The sequence below is a fragment of the Phacochoerus africanus genome, chromosome 8, assembly GCF_016906955.1.
Source record: "Phacochoerus africanus isolate WHEZ1 chromosome 8, ROS_Pafr_v1, whole genome shotgun sequence".
In the NCBI taxonomy this organism is placed as follows: Eukaryota; Metazoa; Chordata; class Mammalia; order Artiodactyla; family Suidae; genus Phacochoerus; species Phacochoerus africanus.
In genome coordinates, this window is record NC_062551.1 from 25,622,226 (window position 1) to 25,639,211 (window position 16,986).

Consider the following 16,986-nt stretch of genomic DNA (forward strand, 5'->3'; position numbering starts at 1 on the left):
TGTTGTGGGTCCCAGACGCCCAGGTCGGAGTGTCCTTCTTACCATTACTAGCTCTGGGCCTGGGGTGGGCTGACGTGGAGCTCAGCTACCTCATTTATGAAAGCTCACTGACTCTTATGGGCACAGGAATCAGCGTCCTCACAGCAAGGTCTGAACAGGGAACCAGGAGTTCCCGTGGTGGCTCAGCGATAACGAACCCAACTAGTGACCATGAGGAGCCGGGTTTGATCCCTGGCCTGGCTCAATGGGTTAAGGATTCTTAACCCACTGAGATTGTTTTTTTGTTTTTAATTGTAGTTGATTAGTTGATTAGTTGATAGTGTCGCCACAAGCTGCAGTGTAGGTCAAAGATGAGGCTTGGATCTGGTGTTGCTGTGACTGTGGCAAAAGCCAGCAGCTGCAGCTCTGACTAAACCCCTAGCCTGGGAACTTCCATACGCCACAGGTGGGGCCCTAAAAAGATAAAAAAATAAAAAAATATAAAAATAAACAGGGAACCATGAGAATACCCCCTAAGTTTCTTCGCACAAGGCCTGGCATACAGTAAGTGCTTCATATTTATCTGTTATTATTAATGATAATAATTATGCTTGGGTAGGTTTTTGTAATAGGGAAACTTAGGGCATTATGGGTGTCCAGGAGAGGACTGAAGGTGGCAGAAAGTGGGGGCAGTTAAGGAAGACGTCCTAGAGGACGGGGTGGATGGGCGTCACCCTCAGATAAGCTGCCGTGATGAGAAGGGAATGGATGGCATGTCCCTGTTGAAGGAAAAGTGTGCCCCAAAGCCCAGAGCAGTCGACAAGCACAGCATGTCCCCAAACTGTTTAGCACACTGGATTGTACAGGGAAGGAGGAAGCCAGCAAGGAGTTCTAGATATGAGACGTCAGGGCAGACCCTGAGATGGACACCAAGAGCCACTAAAATATTCGTCAAGGAAATAAAGCATTTGATTCTCCCTGGTGGATCAGTGAAGGCTACAGTGTCAATTCAATGAGCAAGATTTGCCATTGTCTGGTGAAAGGCCACCCAAGAAACCAAATATCCTATCTTAACCTAAAAGTCTTAACAAGGCTATTTTATAAGCTGTGTCCAAAAAGGGAAAGCAAAATAGAAGAGCATCTCCCACCAAGTGGTCCAAAGGTTTTGTTCCTGGCACTCAGCCACGGCTAAGCTCTTCATCAAGAGTCAGGATGAGCCACTAGCACCTCTCCATGTCCCTTGTGGTTTCTGACCTACAGGCACTCCAGTCCTCTCTCCAGCACTGTGCTTCTTCTCCCTGGTCCTTCACTCCTGCCTCAGGTTCCTGGGATTCTTCACTGGACTTAGTCTTTCTGGTGCTGGACTTAGTCTTTCTGGAGACTACGACCATCCTTAGTCTTTCTGGTGCTTTAATTCTCTCCTAAAGAACTTCTGTTGCTCATTCTCCTGTCTTAGGACCTCACACTTTCTTCTGGACAATCATCCTCTCCTCTTGGAACATCTCTCAGACACCAGTTAGAGCCCCAGTTCCCAGAACCAGATGGTCCTCACTACCACCCACGGATGAGGGATTCTCAGAAAATCACTGGGCACGAGGAGGACACTTCATGTCAGCCCCAGTGGGTCTGAATGAAATTGGTGAGATTCTTTTTTTTTTTTTAAATGTAGTTGATGAGTTGATTAACACTGTTTAGTTTCAGGGATACGGCAAAGTGATTCGTGTGTGTGTGTGTGTGTGTGTGTGTGTGTGTGTAAAACCTTTTCAGATTCTTTTCCCATATAAGTCATTACAAAACACTGAGTATAGTTCCCTGTGCTACATAGTAGGTCCTTGTTGATTATCTATTTTCTAGATCGTAGTGTGTATGTGTTAATCCCATACTCCTAATTTACCCTCACCACACACGCTATTTTCTATGCCTGTGGGTCCATTTATGTTTTATAAATAAGTTCATTTGTATCATTTATTTTTAGATTCCATATGTAAGTGGTACTACATAATATTTGTCTTTCTCTGGTTTACTTCACTTAGTATGATAATCTCTAGGTCCATCCATGTTGCTTCAAATGGCCCTATTTCATTCTTTTTTTATGGCCAATTAATATTCCATTGCATATATATACCACATCTTCTTTATTCATTCATTTGTCGATGAGCACTAAGGTTGCTTCTGTGTCTTGACCATTGTAAATACTACCTCAGTGAACATGGGGGTGCATGTATCTTTTCAAATTATGGTTTTCTCTGTGTATATGCCCAGGAGTAGAATTGTTGGATTATATGGTAGCTCTATTTTTAGTTTTTAAGGGATATCCATACTGTTTTCCATTGGCTGTACCAATTAAATTGGTGAGAATCTTGAGCGTTGCTGGAGTAAAAACCATCATGTAATTCTTTGAAGTCTGATTTGGAGGAAGTTGTTGTGTGGAAGAGGGGAACGAGAAGGAGGGTGCCTACATCTTGGCTGAGTGGAATGTATCTAGATTTGGAGCTTGGATAGACCTGGATTGGAAACCATTTCCATGCATTTCAGTTTGGGTGGCGTTGGGCATGTCATTTGGACGGTCTGAGCCTCTGGAATCTCATGTGAACAACAGGAATGACAAGAATTGGTGCACACATGCAAGGCTGAGGACAGAAGGGCACACACTGGGTCTCTTCTTCCCCTTCTAGAGTGCCACAGTCCAAGCCTGCAGGACTCACTCAGAAGAAGGAGGTGCTCTTGCCTTGCTGGTCAAGACGCCCGGAAGAGGAGGTGAAGTGCCTTCTCTAGGAGAGGAATTGAGGAATGAGAGTTTCGCTTAGCTACCACAGCCATCAGGCCTTAGAGGCCTCAAAAATAAGGGAACTGGTGGAATTAAATTTCTTTTTGGTGCAGAACCCCCTCTTTTCTGAGGCTCTCTGACTTCACCAACGCACGCCCTTCTGCTTCCTTTGTAATATGGCAAAATAGTACCTGGGGAGGCCACAGAGGTACACTCATTTAAGGTGTCCATACTGCCCTTAGTACCATTTTATGATGTATTATGTAAAGTCTCTTTTCAAGGAATAGGGAGTTTAGTGTTTGTGGTGCACAGATTTCAGAATATGTAAATGGCTGTGTGGAAGAGAGAGAAAGATTCAAAAGGCAGTGTCATCATTTAACAGCGTCACCCTGAGACTCAGGCATTTCAATAATACATCAAATGCCGTTTCTTACAAGGCAAACTGACTGCATGGCAAGAACATAGGGAGGGACCTATGGAGGAGTTGGACCTAAAGTGAGGCAATGAGAAGCCAAAGGAAGATGGCTGTGCTTAAGTCAGAAAGCTGAAGATATGATTAGGAGTCTGCCACTAGCTTGTGATGGGACCTCCACAGCTCCCCTCTCATGGCTCTACCTCATTCTCTGTAGAGTGAGGCCACTGGCTGACCTTTTCTGCAAGTGGCTTCCAGGTCCATGTTTTTGGCTGGAGTTCTTATGAGAGATTATTTGGGGGTACTTCTGATTCCTACACTGTCTCCTTACTAGACCAGGTACCTCTTAATGGCTGAGACGATATTTTCATCACTAGATGCCCAATGCCTGAGCTCAAAGTAGGACTCGAATAATAGCTGAATATATAATTTGAACCCCATGCTTTTAAGGTCAAACTCACATTGCCACCATAGAATCTCAAGAAGAAGAAGTAGAAAGGAAAAAACATGTGGTGCATTAAGATCTCTGCCCATTTTACACCATGCCAAGTATTAAGTGTTCATTCACACGCTGATAAATTATTCTTGCATATAAACTGTGAAGTTTATTTGAAAGAAAGGGTTTAATTAAAGTTGATATTTCTGCACCTCTTTCTTCTGGCTGCCATTTTGCTGTAAAGCACAATTATTTCTGACACTAAACGTGTGGAAACTAGATGACAACTTTTTTTCCCCTTAAAAAAATTCTAGCTTGATACTGATGAATTTAAGAGTTTCAACATGACCAATAAACAATAAATCTCACGCTTTATTAAAAAGGTGAAATTGTCTATCTTCTGTTGGAAAGAATAGCAAAGCCAACTTGCTTTTAAAAATGGTTCATTGGAACCATTATTTATGGGTGCTTATATGACTGTAAGTACTATATAAAGTATTTTAATGGTTAATCTCAGGTATGTTAAGATGAATTTTTAGACGTTATTAATTCAATTTCAGAATGGAAATTTACTTAGTAAAAGCTTTTTCTAGCAATTTCTCTAAAAAAAACCTTTACAAATAGGCATTCCCAATATGGCACAACAAGAGCTGTAGTGTCTCTGCAGCTCTAGGACACAGGTTCAATCCCCGGCTTGGCACAGTGGGTTAAAGGATCCAGTATTGCAGCAGCTGTGGCATAGGTCACAACTGTGGCTTAGATTTGATCTCTGGCCTGGGAACTCCATCTGCTGTAGGGAAAAAAAAAGGAAAAAAAAAAAAGAAGAAGAAAGAAAAAAAAAACCATGACAAATAGTAACTTGTCTATTGATTTCTATAACAAACTTGATAACCCTTATTTTAAAGGATGGAAACTGAAGCCCATATAGCAACTTGTGCACAGTTATGCTTCTGATAAATTGTAGAGCTGAATTTGAGCCCATGACATCTGGCTGCAGAGTCTGTCTCTTAACCAGTGAGCAGTACCAACCATTACCACTTGTTGGTTTCTGAGGTTCATAAGGTTCTTATGGGCATTGCAATTCAAACAGTTATCTATAAGCTACCTATAGTAAACCATCATTAGAACTTGGTATATACTCATAATATGACTGCGATGAAAGTGTTAATAAGAGTGGACATTTGTTCAGTGCTGTTGTCTGCCTAACATTCTTCTAAGTGCTTTCAATGAGTTGAGTCATAAATTGTCACAGTAATGCTACAAGGCAGTATTATTGTCTCCCCATTTTACAGATAAGTAGTCTGAGGTACAGCAAGATTAAGTAACTTGCTCATAACTACAGAGCCAGGAAATGTAGGAGCTGGAATATGATCCCTGGATGTTTGGTTCTAAGACCTGTATTCTTATCCTCTACAGTCTTATATAATATTGCTTCTCTAAGAGAAGGCTGCAGATCAAATATGAACACATCTCAATATACACACAACAGTCTTATGATGAAAATACTTTGTTTTGGTGGCACTGTGGTGGTGATGGGGTAATACTGTAAGTAAAATATTAATGCCAAAGCAGAGAGAGGAAGATAAAGCATTTTATATCAGTCCCCAAAATGAAGATGAACAGAAGGTTATTATATAAGTTCATCGACAACACAGAACAACTGACTGAGTCCTTAAACAGCACCAGCACACAAAAGGAAATCTTTGCTTTTTGTTTTTAAACTCCCTGTTTCAGAATGTCTAAAGGTATAGGTTAAAAAGATGAGTTCAGAAAAATTGTTTTTATTATCTAGAAATGCTTCTAGAATCTAGACATCTGGTTGATGTATGTGGTGGTAGAGGTTTTGCAGGAATCATGCATGAAAACGAATAGGAGATCATCCTCCTAAAAAGGCCTTGACATCAGTAATAACTATGAAAATATATCAATGTTCTAATTGGTTTTAATAGAGACCCCAAAGCAATTCTTGAACAATCCTTAGAGCACTTTCTAGCTGTGTGCCAGGATGTCTAAGCATTGGGGTTCCACTAAAACATAGGGGAGGACTTTATTTTATAATGGGAGCATATTGCTTGAAAGGAAAAATAAATGTTGTTGAAAGTCACAGGAGTAATAACATGACAGGAAAATGGATTTGCAAAACCACCAGCTCTAAGTGGAAGGCTCGCCCCTCTATCTTGAGAGCAGATAGCCGTCATAAGCTACTGTGCCTTGAGCATAAAACTCTCTCGCTGTGCTTGCTTTTGTCTCCGTAAAAGAAAATGACATATATGGGTGTTTAAGTATATTTGAACTCCTGCTGGAAATTGTGATCGGGTAGAGAAAGAAAGACGAAAGCGCTTAGCAAAAAAGCAAGCGGTTTTGGTTTTTTAGCTTTTTCCTCCCCCACAGAGCTGGAAGGATCAGACAGACTGACCTGTTCCTTTCATTTCCAGAGAGTTAATTTACAGTTAAAGACCATGTTATCATTACATGAAGAATATTACCGAGCCCACCAGAACTCAAAACCTTATTTTGCAAGTGCACTTGTCCTCTTGTTTGGGAGCTCAGGGGCTCTAGTCCCCACTGCAACAAACACAGCTTTGTAACCAATCGGATTCCATTATGTAAATTAATTCAAGCATATTTTATTCCCCGTTCAGATCTCATCACTCAGCACTGAGCTGGTCTCTAGCTTCAAATCAAATCAAAGGAATTATGCCATGTCTGTGGAAATCACAGAGAATGAGAAGAGAAGTATTACAAGAACTACTGAATCACATTTCTTCCCCCCTTTCTACACTCGAAGCAAAGCATAAGCTTGGGGTAATAATCACTTCTGCTCAGGTGCAAAATACACAGCAGAGAATGCAAAACAGGCATTGTGTGTGTTACTCCACTCTCTGACATCGAAATCAAATGTTAAAGCAGGCACCGGAGAGGGCCCCTTATCAATGACCATGATATTCTTGAAGGGCAAATGGAATTTTAAAAACTGCTCCAATATACATTTGTCTGCTTCTCAAGAAATCAAGAACCACAGGAGTGTCAGCTTTGGAAGTGAAAAGATCACTCCGTGCCTGGTTCCATCACTTATGGGCTGTATAAAATTAGGTCATGATAATTGGAGTTATCTTTGACTAGATGCTTTATTTTTCTAGTTCTGGGCCATATACTCAGGTTTTGGTATATACCATTTAATTGTATTTTCACCACAACTATATGTAAATATCACCTATGATACTATCTGCAAGGACACTGAGGCCCCAAGTGGTTAAGTCAGTCACTCAAGGGTACACTCTAAAACACTGGCAAGGCTGCAATTCCAATTCAAACTTTGGCTTTACCTGGCTCTCCAACTCTAAGAGTGGATGTTTCTGATCTTCAACACAAGGAAGGAGATACATGATCCATCTTCAAGGATGATCTAAACTCCATACTGTACTTGACATTGAAAAGAATCTTTATTAAATGTAAATTTCATTTAAGTATGTATAATCAGCCTTTATGTTCTCAGGCTTTTATGGCCACAGAGTATCACAGGAATCCAACTTAAGTCCCCAGACCCCAACATAGAGAATCACTGATTATTTCTTTTCTCTCTCTCTCTTTTTTTTTTTTTTTGTCTTTCCTAGGGCCGCACCTGCGGCATATGGAGATTCCCAGGCTAGGGGTCTAATCGGAGCTGTAGCTGCCAGCCTATGCCAGAGCCACAGCAACATGGGATCCGAGCCATGTCTGCGACCTACACCACAGCTCATAGCAACACTGGATCCCTAACCCACTGAGCAAGTCCAGGGATCGACCCTGCAACCTCATGGTTCCTAGTTGGATTCGTCAACCACTGAGCCAAGACGGGAACTCTTATCTTTTCAATTCATTAAACCATCTTCAAATGATGACTAGATACAATGTGTGCAATGAAGAACTTATTATTTTTGCTCTATTCAATCCTTAAGATAGTCTTTTTCTCACTATTTTTAAATGCTAATCATTAAAGCGAATAAGATATATCAACACATAGAGGAAATAACATTGTCAGCAGTGTCATCTCAGGCTGTGAATAAACACCCTATATGCATGTGTGGAACGAGAGAAATTTCATTTTCCATTTTTCTTTTACATAAGTGAAAGTACCTAAGGGAAGATTAGGGCAAAAATGGTAATGATAAACAGATGCTCAACAGAATGTAATATCATTTGTGGTATCAAAGGCATATATGTAAATCTCTCTTTGTCCCAGAGAAGTGAATATCTGTAACATGTTTTTTGTTTGCTGGTTCCATCATCCAGCAGTAACTTTTTACAGTGCCAGACCTGGGTTGGACCCTGGAGATACACAGGCCGCAATGGATCTCTGATCTATAGACTCTACTTAAGCAATGATGAGACAGTGGTCCAAGCAGATAAATGATAGTATGATGTGATAAGTGCAAACTGGACTGGGTATAAGAAAATAGAAGACTCAGTCACCACATCACCACAGATGAATTTGTAACAAATCACTCCTGCCTTCAGTACTTGCCTACTCCAGCCTCTTCCAAGTAAAAAACTATGTTAACAATCTCCCAGAGTCCCCGTCATGGTGCAACAGAAACGAATCCAACTAGGAACCATGAAGTTGTGGGTTCGATCCCTGGCCTCACTCAGTGGGTTAAGGATCCAGCATTGCCATGAGCTGTGGTGTAGGTTGCAGACTCGGCTCAGATCCCGAGTTGCTGTGGCCGTGGTATAAGCCGGCAGCAACAGCTCCGATTGGACCCCTGGCCTGGGAACCTCCATGTGCCATGGGTGCATCCCTGAAAAAAAAACAAAAAACAAAAAACAATCTTCCACATCTAGAGCTTCTGCTCTTACCCTGAGCCGTGGTTGACTGAATCATATCTAGTCCAGTGACAACCAAACCATAAACCAACTACTAATTGTTTCAAACTGTGTAACCCGCGTCAAAATGATAAGCTGGGTGAATCAGATTTTCCTGGGAACTTGAATGAAAGAAAAGAGAAACCATTTGCCACTTAGTAAGGGATCTGAAACAGTAAAGTTATAAGGCACCTGGGGATTGAAGTAGCCACACAGTGACATCGTATAGCCAATGTTTCAATGAAATCAAGGTACGAGCAAGTCAGAAACCAAACAGAAACAAATGTGGCCTCTGACCCTAAGCCATGTAAATGGCAGAACACATGGCCCTGTTCTCTGAAGATCTTGGCAATCAAGGACTGGCCTCCAGCTGCTCTCTCCACGATGCCCAGCCCTACTGATTTTCTGTGCCTGAATTTCTCTGAGGTTGTTTGCACTGCCCCATGCACTGAATGACAGAAATCTCCTTATACATGCACTAACTTAAATGCTTTCTTTTATCATCAAACAGCAAACCTAGTGAACTACAATAATCAAGATGAAAAGTTAGATGGTTCTTCCTCTGACCAAGGGTGAAGTACTGCAGCTGTGAAGACCATTTGTCTGGATGTAGAAAATAGCTTTTTCTTCTCTGAATTTTCAAGGAATCCTGGGCAATAGGGAGATCGCTAGGAAAAAAGTCAAGATACCTGTGTCATAGCAGAGGTTCTGCCAGTGAACAGTTGTGTGTCCTTAGAAAAGATACTTCTCCCTTTGGGACCAGGTTTATCCTTCTACAAAACAGAAGACCAGTCGTAGCTATTAAGGGTCTTCCATGTCTGCAGGAGCCTGTGAGTCTGTGCTGTGCTGAGACAAAGCAACTTTCCCTGGATGGAGGGAGATGAAGATCTCATTTAGAAAGTGGATTCCCTGCTAGCAGGGCTGCTCCACGCACAGCTCCAGGAGGCCTCATTTACATAAGTTTTAATGGGAATGGCATCCTCTGGGACTAGGCACTGCAGAGCCCTGCTAATGTGACAGTCTTGAAACCCAGCCTTAAGAGTCAGGGCTTTACCTGATGGATAATGGGAATCCATTAAAGATTCTGGTCAGGAGATGGATGGAGTCCACGCTGTCAGAGGCACATGGGATTAACTGACATGAGAAATGGCAGTTCTGACAAAATGGTTGAGAACATGGGCTCAGAAGTTAGAAGGGTTAGAAGATTACAGCTTAAGAGTTACTACTTACTCACTACAGGTACGACCCAGCCTCTGTGAGTCTCCACACTGCCATACTGAAAATGTGAAACACACTAGGACTAGTCTTAAAGGAGGAGGTATGCTAAACTGAAACTACGCGTTGCATGAAGAGAACTTTGTATAGGACTTAACGTAGGCTGGTTCACAGCCGGTGATAAAGAGGGTACATTAGGAGTTTTGTTCCTTCAACAAGAATACATAAATATGTACTATAAGCCCTGGATATGTGGATGTGACACGCAATATACATACAACATGCAATATGATATGCAACATGCAATAAGGCGCAAGCCTTACAAAGGGCCCCAGGAAGCTGGCCCTTAGGAAGAGCTAAAATGATACTTACAACAGGGATGGCTAATGCAGTGATACTAATATATGAGTCCAAGAGACTCCTGAAGTCACTGCAGTAGTTCAGGTAAGAGATAATATGGTTCTGAACGAGAAAAATAAGTCTTGTGTGGAGGAAAAGGGGCCTTTCTAAAAACCATGCAGATGCAAAGGGCCTTGGGAACTGGCCCAACTGAGGACAGAGAATGAAGCTGCAGTCTGGGGAGAGTGAAGACAGTGCCACTGCGCCTGGCCTCAACAGGAGAAAAGACTGGTTTGTGGATAAAGAGCTTGAGTTCAGTTTTAAGTATGTTAAGCTTGTGACGCCAGTGGATTGATGCTGAAGTGAAAAATTCAGAGTAAGTTTGGCTCCCAAGTTCTTCCAAGAGTCGGTATTGTCAATATCAGCACTGTTTTCACATTTGGAGATTTTGTTGCATTAATCGACCTTCAAGTCTCAGAATTGGGAGGAAATCCTAACTTAGATTTTCCACTAGCAGTCCTTCTTCAACTGACAAGTGGGAAAACAGAGAAATGATAAGCAAGTTGCAAAATAAAAGACAATGTGAACAAAACCTAACATCCTAATTGTATAGAGGGGAAATACAGGAACCGGAACAAGCATCAACAGTGAAAGGTAATTTTTTACAGCATCTACCCTGCTCTCTTACTCCAAACTGGGGTTAAAAGGGGGTACTCCCTTCAAATGATTTCTGTGGAAATTACCAGTCCAGGTTCCATAAGGGAATGGACCTTCAGAAGGACCTGGTGAAATCGCCATCATGGCTCAGCAGTAACAAATGAGACTACTATCCATAAGGACGCAGGTTCAATCCCTGGCTTCGCTCAGTGGGTTAAGGATCTGGCTTTGCCTTGAGCTGTGGTGTAGGTCGCAGGCATGGCTCAGATCCCTCATTGCTGTGGCTGTGGTGTAGGCTGGCAGCTGTAGCTCTGATTCAGCCCCTGGCCTGGGAACTTCCATGTGTCGTGAATGTGGCCCTAAAAAGCCAAAAAGAAAAAGAAATAAGGACCTGGGAGCTCTTTAAAGATGATTAGTAGAGAAGTGGAAGAGGAAAAACAATCTGCATATTCTTGCTAGCATCTGACATCCTGCAGAGAACCACTTTCCACAAAGTCTGTTTTTTAAAGCATAAACAATCAGAGGAGGAATTATCCCAAGGTGGTCTTAATAACTGACAAGGGCTTGATGTGGTTTTCTGAAATAATTACTAATGCGAAAAAAGAGAGTGCCTCCAATCACCACCTCCGAGAGCCTTTAGAATTCTGAGAAGGCCAGCCTGTGACCCCAATCCACCATGGTCCCTGCATCCGTCCAGCTTAATCAGCCGCCGAACAGGAGTGAGGAATGCTGAAAGTCAAGCTGCTTCCAATTATCGGAAGCTTGATTTTTACCCGAGTGTGGGTGGGCTGTTCTGGAGGTCTCTTTCTAATGGACCTCCCCAAACTAAGCTATCATGCTAAGAGTAGACTAAACTCTGCCACGGTTTTTTAAATGGATTTTTTTGTATCTTTACATATCCCACGGAGGGTCCCCCCCCCAGCTCTTGTTTTCAGAAAGCAGACACCAACAATAGCTTCATAAAGATCACAATGTGGTTTCAAATAATCCAATCTTTGAAGCCCAAGTCTTTCTTTTCAAATGCATTAATGTCATTTATCAAAAGTAAGGGGATTTTATTTTGAAAAAAGTTAAACATAAAAGGAAAGTAATGGAATACAACAAACTAGTCAAGTGCCCTGTACGCGTGCAGAGCATTTTCTGAAGCATATGCCAAACACTCTCAGAAAGGCAGAACTTTCAAAGGCAACGTTAAGTGTCTTTTGTGGGTCTCAGATAATATGGTTCACTTAATTAGATTTTCTATAATCCCAGGTTAATCCTATTGTGAATTACAGAGGTGAGTTTTCACTTGCCTGGCAGAAACATCTCTTGCTACAAATGCATTTCTAAAAAATATATATATATATCTTACTTATAATTCTTTGCCAGAGTCATTACCACAAGGAGACCCACTTCTTCCTATCCCTCTTCCAGGAAGAAATGACCATTCCCATTCCTTTGGATCACACTGTCCTTTTAGGCAATTTTTTTTATAATGATTTTTATTTTTTCCATTATAGCTGATTTACAGTGTTCTGTCAGTTTTCTGATGCACAGCAAAGTGACCCAGTCACACATACATGTATACATTCTTTTTTCTCACATTATCATGCTCCATCACAAGTGACCAGACATAGTTCCCAGTGCTACACAGCAGGATCCCATTGCTTATCCATTCCAAAGGCTATAGTTTGCATCTATTAATCCCAAATTCCCAGTCCCTCTTACTCCGTCCCCCTTAATTTAATGAGTGTTTTTAACTCTAGTTATGTCTTCCTTTCCCCTAAAATATATAAAGTTCCCTAAGATTTGGGAATGTAGCTAACTCCTCACTGAATTCCTTGTCCCTGACTATGGTGCCGTATATGCTGACATGACCCCATCACTCATGGAACTTAAAATTTAGGTTAGTGTCTCTAGACCTTGACTGCATATTAGAATTAATCGGGGGAGGAGGGTGGTGTTAAAAATCCTGTTGCCAAGACCTTACTCTAAACCAAGGAAAAACTTAAACCCACAGAATTCAGTATTTTTTAAGTTCCCAGGGTGGTTCCAGTATACATTCAGGGTGAGAACCACTGGTCTAGAGCTATACTATCCCATATGGTAGCAACCTAGATACATGTAGCTTTTAAAACTTAAATCCATTTAAATTAACTACAATTTAAAATTTACTTCCTTCACATGCTAGTCACATTTCAAGTGCTCAGTGGTCATGTCCATCAACAACAACAACAAATTATTATTAGCCAGTGTTGTTCTTGGGCACTGAACCTTCCTCGTCTGAAGCAGAAACGTCTTTCAGCGAATGAAGGCAGACAAAGAGCACTGTCCTAGGCCGTCAAAGGCTGCCATGAACTCATTCCTTAATGTCCCATCATCTAGACCTCAGCGTTCCAATCTGTGAAATAAAGGGCTGGGTGGGACGGTGATGCTCTCCGTAGGATGAGCAGAATGCCTGGAAAAGCAAGGGATAAGGACCACAATGGGTGCGGGATGGTTGAGCCAACTGGCCCCATACCCCACAGCAAAGAGAATATGCAGCGACATTGGGCAAAATACTTCCTTGAAAAGCAGTTCAGCTGCTTTAAAAAAATAAATAAGTAAAAGAAAAAAATAACAAACTGCTTCTTAGATCCTGATACCTAACAGACTTGCTGTCTCAGTCCAGAGACAGTTAGGTTAGTAACTTCCTGCTTCAGTGCCCATAATCTCCTGATTTAGGGAGGCATTTCAGGCTCAGGAAATTATGGGACCACGGACAACCAACAACACACTTCATCTCCCTGAACCTGTTTTCTCTTATGAAAAGCAGGACAAATAATGCATGACCTCCCTGGCTCCCAAGTTAATTTGAGGGTCAAATGAGTTAATGGATTGGGAAGCTCTTTGTAGAAGCATAATATGGGCTACACAGGTGAGGACAAGCATGATGAAATGCTGACAGCAGTGGCAACTTCCATTTCTTTGGGTAATTTCTAAAGTTTTGGCTTTTAACCTTTAGTGGTGTAGATTGTAGATAAATGTAAATAACCTGTTTTTGTTACAGAAGGGAGATGTGATAGGGATATAAAATCTGCCAGATGCTGCAAATAATTTCCTTTCATGTACATCAGCATCCTTTTTGTTTGCCCCAGGACCCAAGGGGGTTCTGTAGTGGTGACTTTTGGGGACACTGATCTCCACTGTAGCTCCTTGTCTAGGGGATGGTGTGTGTGGTGGGAGAGGCGGATGGCTGATTCCAACAAGGAAAGCTGTGACAGGTCTTAGGGCCCCAGACTCAATGGGGATATAGCCTCTCTGCAGAGACTAAGGGTCTTTCAATTATCCTTGATATGGCATGAGAATGGAGCAGTCATGGGGAGTGTGGACAAAGCTGCCAAGTACTTGTCACATGGGAGGCCTGGGCTCTCCTGAGTTCCAGGAGGCCGTCTTGGCAAATTACTCATTCTCTATTCAGCCTCTGCTTGAAACTGCCCAGTCCATGGGGAAGAGGGCAGTGGCTAACTGCTAGTGGGTTACCATCTACAAACTAGCTTCTGTTTTTTTGAGCACTTTTTATGTGGTAGGCACTGTATTAGGTGCTTTACATAAATTCTTTATAACCTCTTTCCCTCTAGCATCTTTGGGAGTTTTGCTATTATTGCCTCCTTTTTGCAGGTAAGGATACAAGGGGTAGGGGCACTTCAGTTTCAGAGCATTCAGTGTTGTTTGCACCTGAAATGGAATTTAAAGCCACATGTGGCCCATTCAGTAGCTTTTATCTTTTCACCTTTGATGATGAACCTCTCTGTAATTCTCTTCTGTAGGTCTTAATTTTTCCTTCTGGGGATGCTCAGAGCTCAGGTAGCTCTTATTCCACACAGCAACCATTTAATAAATGTTTGTAGGATTTTTGCACTGGTTAAATGCTACAAACTTAAGTGAAACATTTTCTTTGCCCTCAAGGAACTCAGGTTACTGGCATTTTTAGAAAGTATTTCTTCTTAGAGTCTTGCAGATATTTCTCTACTTTAAACAACATCAATCCTTGAACATTCCCTTGGAGGAACTGCCCCAACCCTTCCCCAGATGGTCTCCAGGCTGCCCCACTCTTCCAAAGAGTCCTTGAAGGAATGAATCATGATTTCCAGATCTCTCCCTCACAACATTTTCCACTTTAGAACAAAATTTTGCTCTACATCCTTCACTGCCTCAGCCTCAAAGAAGGTGTTAATGAGTAATAAAATGCAAGTGGTGCAGGGAACCGTAGGAAGGCAGCCAGACAATAAATATCTTCTAACAAAAGGAACCAGCCCAATGTGAGAAAACTCTGTGAGATCTCATGAGCTCATCATTGTTGAAAAGATTAGGTATGTGGCTCATGGAAGGAGGGATTAGGTGGTGGAGGCAAGTACCACACGTCAACGGTTCATCCAAGGGCATCCAAGGTGAGCCCCAAATGTGTCCTCTGACAGGAAGACCACTGGTCACTTTAATACCCACACTGCTGAGGAGATTCAATTCTGTTTTCAATAGCAAATGGGAAGGGGGTGATAATAACCACCTCTCTATCTTTAACAAAATTACACAAACAAAAAATAGAAAAATCTTAATCAGTGTATAGAGCACCAGGGTGAAAGAGTCCAATGAGATGTTTCCCCAGGAGACAGGTTGTCCCCTGGCTATCAGGACTCTTACATCCTTTAACCAAGTACCTCTTTCCAAAAAGATATTATCAGAAGGGCAAACTTGCAATCCATGGCACTGCTGGGAAGGCAGAACAGTCTCCCCAGCATCACTCAGTAAGGGGAAGCCCCTTTGGACCAGAGTTACCCCAATCAGGCAAGGAGAGGATGAAGAAGGATCAACAAAGTAGTTACTATAAGTCATGAACTTTACCATCAAGGACTTGCTTAGCCTTCCTGGAAAGACATCCAAGGCAGAGATACCCACTTTTGCATCTCAAGGAGGGCTGCCCAGAAGGCCACAGAAACAGGCTTGGTCTCCTGGTTCAGAATCTGTTCTTGCTTCTGAATCCAACCATGGCACTGTGAATCCAGCCATAACCCTGTGTATCCCAGGACACTCTGTATCCTCTACATCCTCAAGGTCTGAGTTCCCATCCCCCATCTCTTCCATGCACAGACATTTTATCTCTAGCCATCTAATCAAACCCACTCAGAACTCACACAGTGAAGGTGGAGTAAGGGGATTGGGGGGGGGGGATCCAAATTTGAACAAGCTGGTTGATTTGACAAAAGTACACCCTCAGATTAAGTCAGCTCGTTGAAATGAACAGTAAAGATGATCACTCAAAGAGGTCAGGATATGTTCAGGATGGCACTGCCACTTCACCAAGGAAGGAGAGAGGACCTAGGTCTGGAAACAGATGGGAGAATTTTAAAAGGTAGAAGTGGATGGATGGTACTCTAGTGTCCTCCTCATTCCTCCTCCAAAACCATCATGAATGCCTTGTTTCCTGGGAAATCTATTACCTAGTTCTCACCATGCCTGATGCTCTGCCTAGGGCTTTAAGGTTCCACCTAGGCCATGCTGGCTTTTTCTCCCTGGGGTCTGCATCTGCCTCTGGCATTTTTACCTGTGGCTGGGGCCTCCCTTCTATCCAGGCAGTAGAGATAGTAAATGATGCTGCCTCCTACCTGTATCTGTGGATCTCTGGTAATGACTATATTCTTCCCCCAGATGGACGATCTTTGGACCAACCCAGAGCAAGGACTCTGGGGTTCTGGGATCTTAATATTTTCTACTGCATTAGAGTTGTTCTAGCTAATCAACCCCCAACCCTCCACCTCCCAACATACACACACACACACACACACACACCCAAAGACACATACACATTCCCTTCCCCGTTCTGCAGCGAAGAGGTCTTAGCAGGCCTACGCAGTCTTTGCAATTTGCTGCTGAATCATGCTTTACCCTTCAGGGACTGAACCAAACCCTTGGCTGCTACATAATTTAAGTCCCTGTCTTATGTTAGTATTTCACCAGCTTGCACACCCTCTTCAACAGATGCCCAAACCTTTAAGATATTCCTGCTGAAGAGGAAAGTTTTAAGTGTTACACAGGATGCGTCCTGGCAACTACATTTCCACACAAAAGAGGGAAGGGTTTTTCAGACTGTATCCCTATTGAAAAGTGAGTCTACCATCAGGTGAGCAGCATGCAGGTTTCTTGATGTGAGGAAGGGATTGAGGTTTCACTTTGAGAAAACTCAGAGTGAAAGACTAATTATACCTAAACCAAAATCCAGAGAAGATGCTCCTGGGGTCCTAAGAAAAAGCAAGCAGACACTTTAGTTGAATGTATTTAAAAGAAGCAACATCTCCTTCAAATCATTACAGGTCACAGATT

At 42.3% G+C, this 16,986-nt stretch overlaps 1 protein-coding gene across 1 annotated transcript in view; it reads right to left on the reverse strand.

Moving 5' to 3' along the window:
* The window catches only part of CDH11 (cadherin 11), a 151,840-nt gene that overhangs the window by 54,753 nt on the left and 80,101 nt on the right, over nucleotides 1–16,986 (reverse strand). The window lies entirely within an intron of this gene.